The 13698-nt window shown below is 34.8% G+C and overlaps 1 protein-coding gene across 1 annotated transcript in view; it reads right to left on the reverse strand.

Annotated features, from left to right (window-relative positions):
* Positions 1–13431, reverse strand: part of LOC134790456 (uncharacterized) — a 76239-nt gene extending 62808 nt beyond the window's left edge. The window contains exon 1 of the mRNA XM_063761263.1: positions 13262–13431. The gene's annotated coding sequence lies outside the window, so the exon portion shown is untranslated. The remainder of the gene's footprint in view (positions 1–13261) is intronic.
* Positions 13432–13698: the final 267 nt, after the last annotated feature.

A 13698-nucleotide genomic window follows, 5' to 3' on the forward strand; every position in this document is an offset into this window, starting at 1 on the left:
AGATGACAAACCGCGATAATCCTGTAATTTCGTGAACGAATCGTAGTTTTATTTCGTTGGTTCTATTCATTCAAAAATGCCTTAGGTGACAATTCATTCTTCCTAATTCTGGAAACTTTACCAATTAAATTATGTTTTGGTAATTTGATATTCAAGTAATCTGAAGAAATATTATCTTAACTGTTTTACAAATAAACTTAACGCAACTTAGACATGGATCGAATAGATTATTGAAATACGAAATTGATAATTTACATTTGTAATTTAACAATAGGCAAGTTAGCATCGCATTATTTCTGCAAGTGTAGATTGGTTCAGTGCTAACTTGAAATATTTGCATTAGGTACTTTAAATTGCTAATGATTGAGTCATGCCGTATCTAAGGATTTATTTTGTGCAACATCGTTGTTCTTATGATTAGTACTAAAGGTACAGGAATAAATATTATAATAGAATAGGAATAATAATAATTAAAAAAAATGTTTCCATTGCATTACTCGAATTAAATGGCGAAAATGAGAAAGCTAAGTTTTTAAGTGCTTCAATGTGTCTACGAAGAGTAAGTTGTTATTTAGAAGAGTGATTAGTATTTTATTACTGATTAGTATCAGTCGGTTTTTTTTTAATCTCTTAAATATTACGCATACAAGTGAAGTGACCATAATTTTATCTCGTATAAACAGTCATTGCTCTACTGCAACCACCACTGGACCAGCATAGCAACCCAATATTTCGTGCCTATTAGTCCACACAGTATTAGTAGTATAGAATAGTAGTAGTATATATTGAAAGGACATAACTGACACGTATGTTGTATACAAACTCATCATTTTTGTTTAAAGATTACTTTCAAATGTAAAACGACACGGATGGGCGTGTTGCTATCGCCCGTCGTTATCTGTACTAGGAAAGCTCGAGACTAAACAGTTTTGTTATAGATATCTCATTTTGTTTACAATAATTATGTATTATGCTTCACGTATCAGTTTCAATGGCGAGTGTTGAATTTCAGCCTAATTGTTCTCAGTCGTGAGATTGTTTAGAATTTTAAAGATGGTACTTCCTACAAACATTTGTTTAAATAGAAAATCGTTGTATAATTCCCATTTGAGAGTCTATATATTTATATTTTTTATAAATATTATCTACAAGTATGATATGAGTAGAGGAGTTGCAAAGTAAGTAAGTTAGCAAGATCGTATACAGTTCTTTTTTATTTTGACCACCTCCCCTTTTTATCGTATAGGTATTGCTGACTGTGCCACAAAATTGAAAATCCTCAAAATGTTGAGGGTGTTGCCTTTGTGCGGTGTGTTACATTTTATTTAATTAAGCATTAGATATACATATTAATCGTAAATTATTCGAAAACACAGTACCTAATCGAAAGCGCGTTGAAGTCTTTTGCAAAATATTTTCATTACCATTTAAATACATATGTATATTAAACATATTGCACTACATAAATAATGAATTGTACCTATTTTTAACGTCGCGTACGTGGCTTATTATGTACCTACCGTTTATACCAAGTACCTATTTTTATTAATAATTACACATTATGTAGTATATAACGTATTAGTAATTGTTACCAGGCAAGGATTAGATTAAATGTGGTTAAATGCCACAAAATTACTCATGTAGTACATATTTAACTACTACTTTTCCTATTTCCATACGAATTTTATATTTAAAGTTGTACCTAAAATTAAATAGTGTTTCAATAATCGTATTATCATTGAATCTGAATAGGTAAGTTTCAAGAAATACATGGAATGCTGTTAAAATAGAGGCCGTTAGTAACCTAATGGATATTCAGTACGCGTGCGAATCTTCGATCTTACTGATTGTCAGCGTCTGACCTTCTTTACAAACGAATATAAGCTGTAATATATGGTGAGAAGAATTAAATTTGCTTGGCTAACGGTTTGCAGATAAGTTAAAATGTAGGTATTGTTTGAAAGAAATGTCAAACGTTCAACTAGGGTGCGATAAAATATTAATAAAGTGATTGTTCGTTTCTAAGAAATTATGATAAACTTTACTCCATCAAGGATAACGAAACATGCTTACATTTAAAATACGTTACGTATACGTATACGTTAAGAAACCAATTTTTGTTATACATTTGAATAATACTTGTTTACTTGCTTAACTAAATTTTTCTCCTCAAAATTTTGGCAAAATGTGACAGAATTGTAAAGATACTGGAGTTCCATTCAAATTAAAAATAATTTTGTTTTATTGCTAAAAAATATTTGATCTTTTAAGTATATTTCTATTCCTTTGTCATTAGTCATTTCATAACCTGAAATATTCACATAGCCACCGTATCATTAACGTTACGTTAATTTAATGCACATGAGAAAGATGAACAATGCGAGCAAAACCGTCTAGAGCGGGAAGCGAATCACACACCATCCAAAAAAGGTTGTAGGTTACTATAAGATTTACTTGCAGATAGGTCCTTTTGAAATAATACACAAAGAGATCCACGGATCAAATGAGACAGTCATTATTGTGCATGAATGTCGCATACGCCATAAAGATCCTATGTATGTAGTCGAGGCATTTTGCGCTCTGGCGAATAATGGTAGCAGAAATACTATACTGCAAAACGTAATTCAAGACCAAAAAAAGTAGGACAATGTTGCCACTGCAATAATTTGTTTGTAAAATAGTAAATTCCTTTTGATAAATAATCACGCTAAGATAATTTATTTGTAAGTAATTTTACTCCTACGATTTAAAAAAGTACTTTTATTTACTTATTTTTACGTAAATAAAAGACGCGCTAGTAAAAAGTGGCAACATTTTCTTACTTTTTTTGGTCTTGAATTACGTTTTGCAGTTTAGATCGAGTACAGGGAAGACAACACTTTCGCAATACGGTTGTGTTCGACAAGAGTCCAAGGCATATATGTGACGTCAATGCGAGTACGACATACCTACTGGTATGATCAGATGTGAAAAATGCGAATAGATAACAAAACTTGGAAAATTCTCGAAAATTTCTAAAAAAAGTCGCAAAATTAAAACAAAATAACTGGTTGATATTTTTTCTTTCCCTGTATTAAAAATGTGAGAAGTGCAAGTACATACTAAGGGTCGGTTGCAAACCGTCTATCACTGTTAAATGTATATTTTATTGTATGGAAATTCTCATAGTCCACTGCTGAGTGACGTTAGTCAGTCCGTCAACTGTGGTTAGTGCAATCGGCCCTAATAGTCAAATAGTCATACGTGTTTGTTTATTACGTATACGAGACTATAATAATTATTGCATTAGGTACATACTTATAATGGGATTTAATCATATGTACTTAAAATAAAAAACCGGGCAAGTGCGAGTCGGACTCGCGCACGAAGGGTTCCGTCCCATAATGCAAAAAAAAAAACGAAAAAAAAGCAAAAAAAAAACGGTCACCCATCCAAGTACTGACCACTCCCGACGTTGCTTAACTTTGGTCAAAAATCACGTTTGTTGTATGGGAGCCCCATTTAAATCTTTATTTTATTCTGTTTTTAGTATTTGTTGTTATAGCGGCAACAGAAATACATCATCTGTGAAAATTTCAACTGTCTAGCTATCACGGTTCGTGAGATACAGCCTGGTGACAGACGGACGGACGGACGGACGGACGGACGGACGGACGGACGGACGGACGGACGGACGGACGGACGGACGGACGGACAGCGAAGTCTTAGTAATAGGGTCCCGTTTTACCCTTTGGGTACGGAACCCTAATAAAACGATATGAACAAATCGAAGAGGAAAACTTGTTATTGTTATTAAAATTTTTATTTATTATAAGAATGTTAACAAACAGTAAGTAATAAGATTTTTCAAAGCGCTTGTTATCTATAAAATAATTGTTCACTTTCCTACTAGTTTTTATGAAAACACTGAGTGACACAACACAACCCATACAAATGGCTGCTTCGCGCCATAATGCGTCAGCGGCGCAGTACTAACATTGATTTATCGATAAGTTTCTTCCTTATGGTGTGGGAGCAAGACAGGGCTCTACGTATATAGCGACATTCCGCTCGCACAACCGGAGCGACGTGCGGATCCGCACCCAATGTTAAGACTACCTTACGTGAGAAGGTAATAAAACATGAGCTTATGAATTTTTATCGACTGTAGAGCCAACGTCCGAGGTAAAGTTGTTTTTAAAAGACAGCTTTTATAACAAAGTATGTGACCATTTCCTTTTGTGTAAATGCCTAGTCACACACGATACACAATCAAAAATAGCATATCTTGCAGCGGGGCCAGCGAGTAAATTCAGGAACCAACCAATCCCCTTATTTATAAAACTTTATAAACCTCTGCTAAATTTTGTCGATTTTCAAACGATTATAAAGGGCATTTTTCTCGGGATCAAATCATTATTTTGTAACAATAACAACTGAGACAACTTTAGTTCTCAACATATAAATAAAATATTACAATTGCTTTTGCTTTTTTATGCTATTTAGAATGGTGAAGAACCTTTCAAATGACCTTCGTCTTTTGACACCCATGAGAACATAACCACAAGAAATACCCAACAATACCATATTACAACAAATTTTCATACTATGGCCACTGCAGCTCTGTCCTACTCTCATCATAACAGCCATTGCAAAACTCATTCAATCTTCTACCGTATTGTCGAACAATAAATTCCAAATTCAAACCAGTTTCCCAACCCTGTTTAAGCATGGAAAAAAGCAGTGACAATTAGCGTTCAAATAGTTCGCTTACGCTTAGAAAGTTAATCGCTCAAATTTCGTGAATACGTCATGTAATTGCCGTGATTTGGCCGCATTGTTCTTACCGGTCTCGGTAAGATGTCATGGATTGCGTGCGGTACAAACCTGCCTAATTTTACAGTTGGAAATATTGTCTTAACAGTTCGAGATCCATTCACACTGTGATTCACACCATGCATTATTGTGTCGTTTCTAAGGTCGTCCCAACACAATTGACGTGTAATTTAATATCTGTTCAGGGGCCATAGGTAGCCAAAATATTGATCTTTTATCAATAAACGCTAATCGAAAAGTAAAATTATACCAAGTTGAGTTAACATATGCGACAAAAAGTCACGTCATAATTTCCACATATTATTTATCTAAGTTTCGATTAGCGTGTCCTATAAACAAACGATTGCCACTTGGTTACACAGGCTGCCCTATTATATAGGCGCTTATTTGTGTCATGCATGGATAAATACCTACTTTAGGCTATCAACTGAAATAATGGAACAGCCATAGAAGTTTTCAAAGAATACGCGAAATATTTTTTACCTATTAATTGCCTATGGTCTTTAACTCCGATTAAAGCTAGAACAATTACATCTTTGTCGCTTAGCGGCGCCGATGAGCTAGATCTGAAGATCGCCAATCGCTTGTTAAATCAATTAACTAACTATCAGTTAATTACCTCAATTGTCTCTAAATTGCAACGTCCTTGTCTCTCTCGGTTCCATTCAACAGTTAGTGCAAAAAGTTCGTTTTGGTGCGACGGACAAAATTGGTGGCATTATTTTTAATCATCCTCGTTCGTCGTTTGATGTTATTTTTCATAGGTTTTTGTCTTCGTTAAAAGCTTTTGTATCGGCGGACTTAATTGTTAGTCTTTTATTTCTACAATGACAAGAAAAAAGTAGGTTTAGTAGCTCTGTACTGTACCTCTGAAACTCGAGTTTTACCAATTAACCAGTCACCTAACCTAGGAGCTTCTGAGTTTTGCCTAAGTGTTACGGAAGTTTAGTAATAGTTTGATTCGGAAGTATTGCCATATGAGTTCTAATTACGTACTAGTATAACAAGCGCTATATCAGAACAATGTCAGTCAAACGTAATTAATTGACACAGTTAGAATGCACCGTGGAATGATTTCGTAAGAAAGTAATAAATACTTGATAAGGCGATAACGCCCACGCTCGAAAGTTTGGAAAGAGTCTACGAGATAAAACTGACAATATTAAATATGAAGATAAAAATGGTACATTTAATTGTTAAGCTAAACAAAATGGCTAGAAGAATAGTTTGTTTGAATGTTATGTACCTACGGTATTGAATAAAAATTATTGATTAATTTCATAAATAATTGTTGCCACTTCCTTAATGAAGTTAATTAGTAGTATAGTGGGTAAGTAAAAGTCTTTAGCATGATAATAACAGCTAAAACGATTTCATGTTTTAGATATTTTTAATGTAATTGCAAATTTATGTATAAAAAGGTAAATAGGTAGGTACATGTAAAATTATAAAGCTATATCATCATCTAAAGAAGAAATGAGTTATCCATTATGACATAAGAAAAACATGATTCGAAAAAACTTACTATCAATTTTAAAACCGATAAAATAAACCATGTCCGATTCTCTAAGTTTCAGTTCTATATTGAGTTTCACTTATCAGCCGTTATCAACACATAGTAATTTATATAGAGTACAGCCAGTACAGGCTATTCAGGTTCAACAAATAATCTTATCATGTGTTCCCTTGCATAACATTGATTCAATAAATGTTACGCCGATAATTGTTTTAACACGTGGAATAGAAACAGCAAATTCATTGTTAATGTTTTTATTTCACATTAGTGCCATACGATAAATAAATAAATACATTAGTTAACATCTTTTGAGGTTGACTTACTCGATTGTCTTCACTATGTTATTATTTTACCGTGTAATAAAACTACAGAAAGAAGAGTTCAAGAAAAAATATAAGGGTATAAAACCATAATGATGCAGAAATAAAATGCAATTAAGCTGAAGCGTTCCAATCAGTTGAATGAATTCCATTTCAAGCAGATTCTTCTCTATACGTTTTAAGATTTCTTACAAGGTTTACAGTGAATAATTTGTCTTTCTTTATACAGAATATTCGTGGCCACAAAACGCACATCCGTCAAATGATAATAGTACTCTCGTCAAATTCTTAAGACCTCCGACTTAAACCATATTTCCTTGAACCTTACTACGCCAGAACTTCCCTATCTTAAAATATAGCAAGAATGTTTCTATAGTCGTACGAAAAAGGTCTTATTATAGTGGTTGAGATGATATCAGGGTACCGCACCGTGGCGCCGTGCTCATTTGTTTCAATTGCCTACAGCTGCGTACTCGAAGACACGCACTGACCATTTCTAAACGTTATTGCATTAAGATAGGGTATACTATTGGTCAGATAGATGTATCTTCAATAATACGAACAGACCCTCCGGATTTGTCCAGTGTCCGGCGTCAGTAAAGGATGAACTTTAATTGGAAATGTAAGTGGTAATGACATTGTTATTTGGAGAAGATTCGAGAGGGTAAAAAGGATGACAAGAGTACTCATACTTTTAAATTCAAAGTCACAACTGATGTAAAAATCAATTCGGTTTTGACTGCAGATTGTACCAAATTAAATAGTGTTATTACATGTAAAGTGTAGGCAGAGCCTATAAGAATCGAAAAAAAAAGCATAATGTCGTAAATACATTTTGGCTGGCTGATGTTGATATCTTCTATGGGAGTGTCAATTTTTCTATCGGAATTTCGGGGTTAGTCCCATAGTAAAAGATGCTCAGTATGACCTATACAACGAGTACCCACCCCACTTTCAGTGGCTGATGTAACGCGTTGTATAAGTAGAGAGAAATATACTAAATAAAACTATGTTAGTATATATTTATAATATTCGTAAATTTGACAAGCCTCTAAAATTTGGTAAAATTTATTCGGTGTCGGTATATTTTCAGACATCATAAAAGGATCCAAAAATACAAGCTACGCTTAACATGCTCCCATCCCGGTTCTTTGTGACTACACAAAATTAATTTAAAATCCAATAGTCTGCTAAACGCGTATTTGAATGTAAACATCAAAGATTTAAGTCCGCCATTAAATGATGACAAGTAACTAATTAAAACAAATGTGCCGGCTCAACCGAATGACGATGATTAATGTCTATGTGTGTGGGATGCCGAGATTGTCTCCAAACACACTAATATTAACAAATAGAGTCTATGTATCCGTTCTCCCAAACATGTTAACCATTTTCAAAATAAAGAACAAAATATATATGTTCATTTTCGAACTGTTATCAGATATCCCGTATCAACGGTCCAGAGGGTTTAACCCATTTGCTGTGTTTGCAAGCCAAACCCGTTATCTGCTTTGAGCAAACTACATATAGTTAAACTCTTATCAACTCCAGCCTTGACTGCCAGCATCCGTTAGTCCAAAAAAACTAACCTTATCAAGGACATCAAAAAGAGATTTCTACGAAATTGCTCAAAAGTCAAAACAATCAACAATAAAACGAAAGAATTTCTCAAGGTTTCTTCAACCTCTGCACACCCATTCTTATCGGTTTCATCCTCGCATTTCATTTTAATTAGAATAGAACGGCATTCTCATGGCAATTAAGTTTTGAATTAGTGCTTTCTGATCCAAACAATTCGGTATTTGCTGGATCCTTTACCGTTAAAACAATGACGGTGAATTTTGTAGTTAGAAAAGTTTCACGAATTGTCTACATGAAAGCTAGTCTTACGTAAATCTAGAGTCTCGCCGTTTTCGTGCAACTTAATATCGATGATCGATGATTAATGATAAACAGCTGAATATTGAAGACGTTCGTGACAATTCGCTTGAATGCGTCTCAAGAATCGTGCAGGAAAAAAACAATTGAAAAACGTGTTAATGCTCTCACGGCCTTGAGATTAGACGATTGGAAAGTTCGTTTTTCCTTTTTTCCGAATCAAGGGGCATCGTCCAAGAATGGAATGCCTAAGATAGGATCCACTCCGGATAAAGCCACGGGATGTAACAAAAAAAGTCACGAGTCATTGTGTACTTAATATACGGGCATTACTTCTTCAATTACCTACCGTTTTACGCTGAGGAATGCGCCTCGAATATTAACAATGATAAACAGTTTTCATCGAAAATATGCCGACCAATCCATGTAATTTCACACTCTTTAGATGAGAATTCCGGTCTTCAACTGTTACAATGCTCACAAGACGGGAGCTATGTATGTACATTGTACATTTTGTACAGCGTAAACAGATTCACAACACAGGGCATACCAAACATTTCTCAATACTCATGTTACTGGGACAGTAACAGATAACATCAAACACGTTTTAAAAATAAAGCGTCACATTTAGCACGGTAACTATTTAACTCAAGGAGATGTCAATCATTATCGTGGAACACTTTAAAAACAGGTGCTGTAATTTATTTAGAAAACAACTAGTTTCTACCGTTGGAACATCTTATTCTCATAGTTTCTTTAATTCAATGCTTTCCACAGTTCCTACCAATGCAAAATGGAGTAACTCATTGGTTCATACGTCTGTGGACATATGCAGTTTCGCATTCTTTCTGATACTCACGCCATATCGCGTGAGGTGTGAACGTGGTGTTTAATGCAGGATTACCAACAAACTTTCGCTTGTCAATCCTAATTTTATGAATGACTTCACGATCTCCTAAAAGTCCTCATCTTAAGTGCACAATTATACAACCGATTATGTTTTCTGTTGTTTTTTCTCATTTATTTATAACGATCACGATCCATCGTTGTCCTCACCGTTTAATGTTCCCATAGAGCGAACATAGAAGGAAATCTTTTTCTAATCGTATTTGGCACATTGGAGATCGTGGACATCTCTTAGTCGGCAACCGATTATAAAAGGTCAAGGTGCAACATTTAGCCACAAATCATGAACATGGAACTAATGAATTAAAGTAATGGTTACCATAAGTAGGTATTGTTAAAACGACACGACATTTGTGACTCATCGGTCAATAGCTATTGACCGTCATCAGCGCACTTAAGTTCTCGGAAAATCTTAAGTGACCGGACGACACTGATTGGTAAAAAAATTATCATAACCTTTAAAGGACTTCCAATTTCGCAGATTCTGATTTGTTTACCAAATTTTGGAGAGAGAAACCATGCAATTATCCTCATCTACAAAATATTTGCGTAATCGGGGATGGTATCGTAGGTCTCAAGAATCTCAAGATTGTTGACCTCGTCGGACATGCTTGGAAAAGAGATCTATTAAATTTACCAGCCGCTGACAATGTTCTGAATGTCGCAAGAACCACCCACGAGCGTGGGAGCCGTGAGCATTGTGCACTGTTCACACGAGCAAGCGTCTGCGCAGAATATCGAGCATTGTCCATCCTTGCACAACAAGATTATCGAGAACTCAACCACTTGAATCACAGATTTGGACAAATTAATTGCACATAATTATGCGAAAAAGAACCAAATCATTACCAGTAAATGGGAACCTAAATGCTAAGAAGAAATGTCAAAATTTCAATGGTGACATTTTGCATGGCTATTTTGCCTTTAAACTACCTATATAATTGTGTTCAAAGTGCTTATGACTTATAAAAAACGTATTGCATTTCTAATAAAAGATTGTAAAAGGAAATACCGTTATGAAAATAGATGAAAGTTATCAACTCTTATCGAGTTCTTCAAAATTAAACGTTATGTGTGACCGAGTGTGTGAAATAATAAATTGAGTCATTATCACGTTAGCGTCGACGCCTGTTTACATACAGTTAAGTAATTTAAATATTTGAGGTTGCAGCACGCATCAGAAATGCAAGAATTCGAAGCTGGGCAAACAATCTCGGAGACTTCGTCGAAATCCTGTGCAAGCGGCTAAGTCCTAAACAAACATGCATTAGCCTCTGATCCAAATTTGAACGACCACTGTTGTGATAATACTGAAACCGAGACTAACTAACTAATATTTGAAGAGCCGAAAGAAATGTTGAACAAAACAGTAAAAAACGTGATCTTAACTCATTTTTAACTAAGATATATTACCTGCTGTGTGTTCATGGCTCTAAATGTGCTTCGTAGTTTTTGTGCTGGAATAATTGTTTAGAAAATGGATCAACGAACTGATTACTGTCATTGTTTGAACAAGATGCGATTTTCATTGATGTTACAATGATGGCAATTATAAACGCTCACTCTCTGGCTAATTTACATTAAATAGACGCTGTAATAATACATGAAAACTATTGAAACGTCATATACAATTAAATGCATTTGGGTCAAACAGATCACTGTGTTATGTCTTTCCTGTAGACATACACAAGAGTTAAGGGCTATAAAGGTTAATTTTCTTATTTAACCCTTATCCACGTGAAAAGGTCCTCCTTTTATTTAAAGAACTATGATAAAATCATTACTTACATGCCCACAAGCTGTTAACTATTGCCCACAGGAGAGAAAACTAGCGTGTTATCGCGAACAGCACATTTTTCTCTCCTGTGGGCAATAGTTAACAGCTTGTGGGCATGTAAGCAATGATTTTATCATAGTTCTCTAAATAAAAGGAGGACCTTTTCACGTGGATAAGGGTTAAATAAGAAAATTAACCTTTATAGCCCTTAACTTTTGTGTATGTCTACAGGAAAGACATAACACACTGATCTGTTTGACCCATTTGCGTGTTCATAAATCAATAATAGGATTTGGATAATTTAGACTTAATCAATGATCCATCATCCTCTTAAATAATCACCGGCAAGTAGAGGCATAATAACTCAATCATGTCAAATTAGCTGCATAGAGAATTCCTGCAGCAGTCAGAGGTATGCACCTACATAATCCAATCAAGTGGGTAGAGCAATGACCTCGGGAATTAACTCTTGGGGCTGAGTGCAATAAGTCGGTATCTTTTGTTTTTTTGTGCAAGAATATGCCAATAGAGTCTAATTTGTAATAGGTGAAGATATAAACAAATTGCATAACGTGGTGGTAGCTAATTGAATTTATCATTATTACAATAAAAGATGCTGTTGAGAAATCAGTCCATAATTATAGATTGACGGAACGTCGTTATTCCGACACAAGAACAGCCGATTCAACGGAGCCACGCCGTTTTGTCGCATAAATAGTGTTTAGTTTTTAAGTTTATAATATATATATATGTATGTTAGTCTGTAAGGTATTTGTAATATGGGCCTTGTTGCCTGATTTAAATTTTAAATAAATAAAAATAAAATAAATAAATTAACCTTTTCTGTTCGTGCACTGACTTGGAAGATACAAATCTCAGTGAATGGTTAATAGAAATGGGTGGGCGATCTTTAACAATATGATGTGGCATCGCCTATTGTAGTTTTTGCAGTGTTTATGTCAAAAACCGAAGGCTTACCGCATTTATGCTCAATATGAGAAACTAAACTTTTCATATTAAAGGCACCGCAAATACTGTGAGATGTTTTTCTTCGTTACCGTTATGGAATTTAATGCAGAAGGTGTTAATAACTTTAATATAAAAAATGGCGCCGCTAGAATAGTTTTTAATAAAGAAATGTAACAGTATAACATACAGTAAGAAGCAGTTTTCTTTATGAATCAGGCAAAAAGGTGTTTCGTATTTCGTTCGCGGCTGGAGCTTTTTACAAATTTCACGGTGAGTCATTTTCCGCGACCTCCTTAATAGTTGAATGTGTTTATCTAAATATTATTATATTAATCGTAACAATTACTCGTATTGATCTTTTTTTTTAATTTTAGGTATGGGTGACTAATTATTAATTAAAGTAATAACAGATTATGCACAATGAAGTTTAAATAATTTTAAACAAACTAATTAGCGTCATATTTTTTACAACTACTCGCTGCTATTTTTGTTTTTATATTTGCGTCTTCTTAATCAATTGTTTGTATCTTTTAACAAGACAAGGTAAGATCTTTATCAAACGTAGAAACAGGATAGATGAATAATTACTCTCAATTTGCAGCCTTATAAGAATAAATAATTATTACGGCCGCCAAGAATCTAGACGTTCGTAATCATTATTTATTTTCCCATCCCAAGATGGTGGAGATCTAATTGTCTCGAGCGAGCGTCAACAACTGGACGAGACGACGTTTTTGTAATTCCAGTGACGCAGTTCCCATCAGGCAGTATGACCTATTTATAGTAGGGACTTGTAACCAAAGTTGTTTAATAAAATGCCATTACATCAACTTAAAAAATGGGTTACGATTTAAAAAATCCCATAAAAATGTACACTTAAAAAACACTTTTCAAAGATCGCATAAAAATAAAAATTAACCATATCTACAATAGTGATATGGAACGTGAATTTAATAACGGTAAAGGGCTATAGACACGCGTGTGGTCTGTCAATCAAAAAGTTTCGAAAACAATGGGCGATAAAAACAATGCTCCATAAAATACTTAAGTAAAGTCAAGCAACAACAAAGAAGTTTTTACCTTACTGAAAATCCACAAAGCACACACAATTATCCAGAGCCCTACAGGGCAGTCACAGAACAGAACATCACAGAATCCTAGCACTGCACTAGTCGATCGTTCGATTGCGCGCGAGTCTGTGCGGCGGCGCGGCACGGGCGGCGCGCGTGGAGGTTCGGCGCGGAGTGGCGGGAAAGCTGCGTGCGCGCAAGCGTTTGTTTTGGTTCATCGGGTCAGGGATAAAAACAAACGGATTACTTATATGAGATCGGCACAAATACAAATACAATTCATTTGACAGACAGACACTGAGGTAGGATGGCCGAAAAATTCAGATACGTCCCGCTATTTTACGTCTTGTCTCGTGTTTATTCGATTTCAATGGCTTGAGTCGCGTTTTATTGAAAGGCTTGTAACATATTACATAAGACCAAAATCTTTAAACAATGATTAATACA

Source organism: Cydia splendana, chromosome 5, assembly GCF_910591565.1.
Source record: "Cydia splendana chromosome 5, ilCydSple1.2, whole genome shotgun sequence".
Taxonomy (NCBI): Eukaryota; Metazoa; Arthropoda; class Insecta; order Lepidoptera; family Tortricidae; genus Cydia; species Cydia splendana.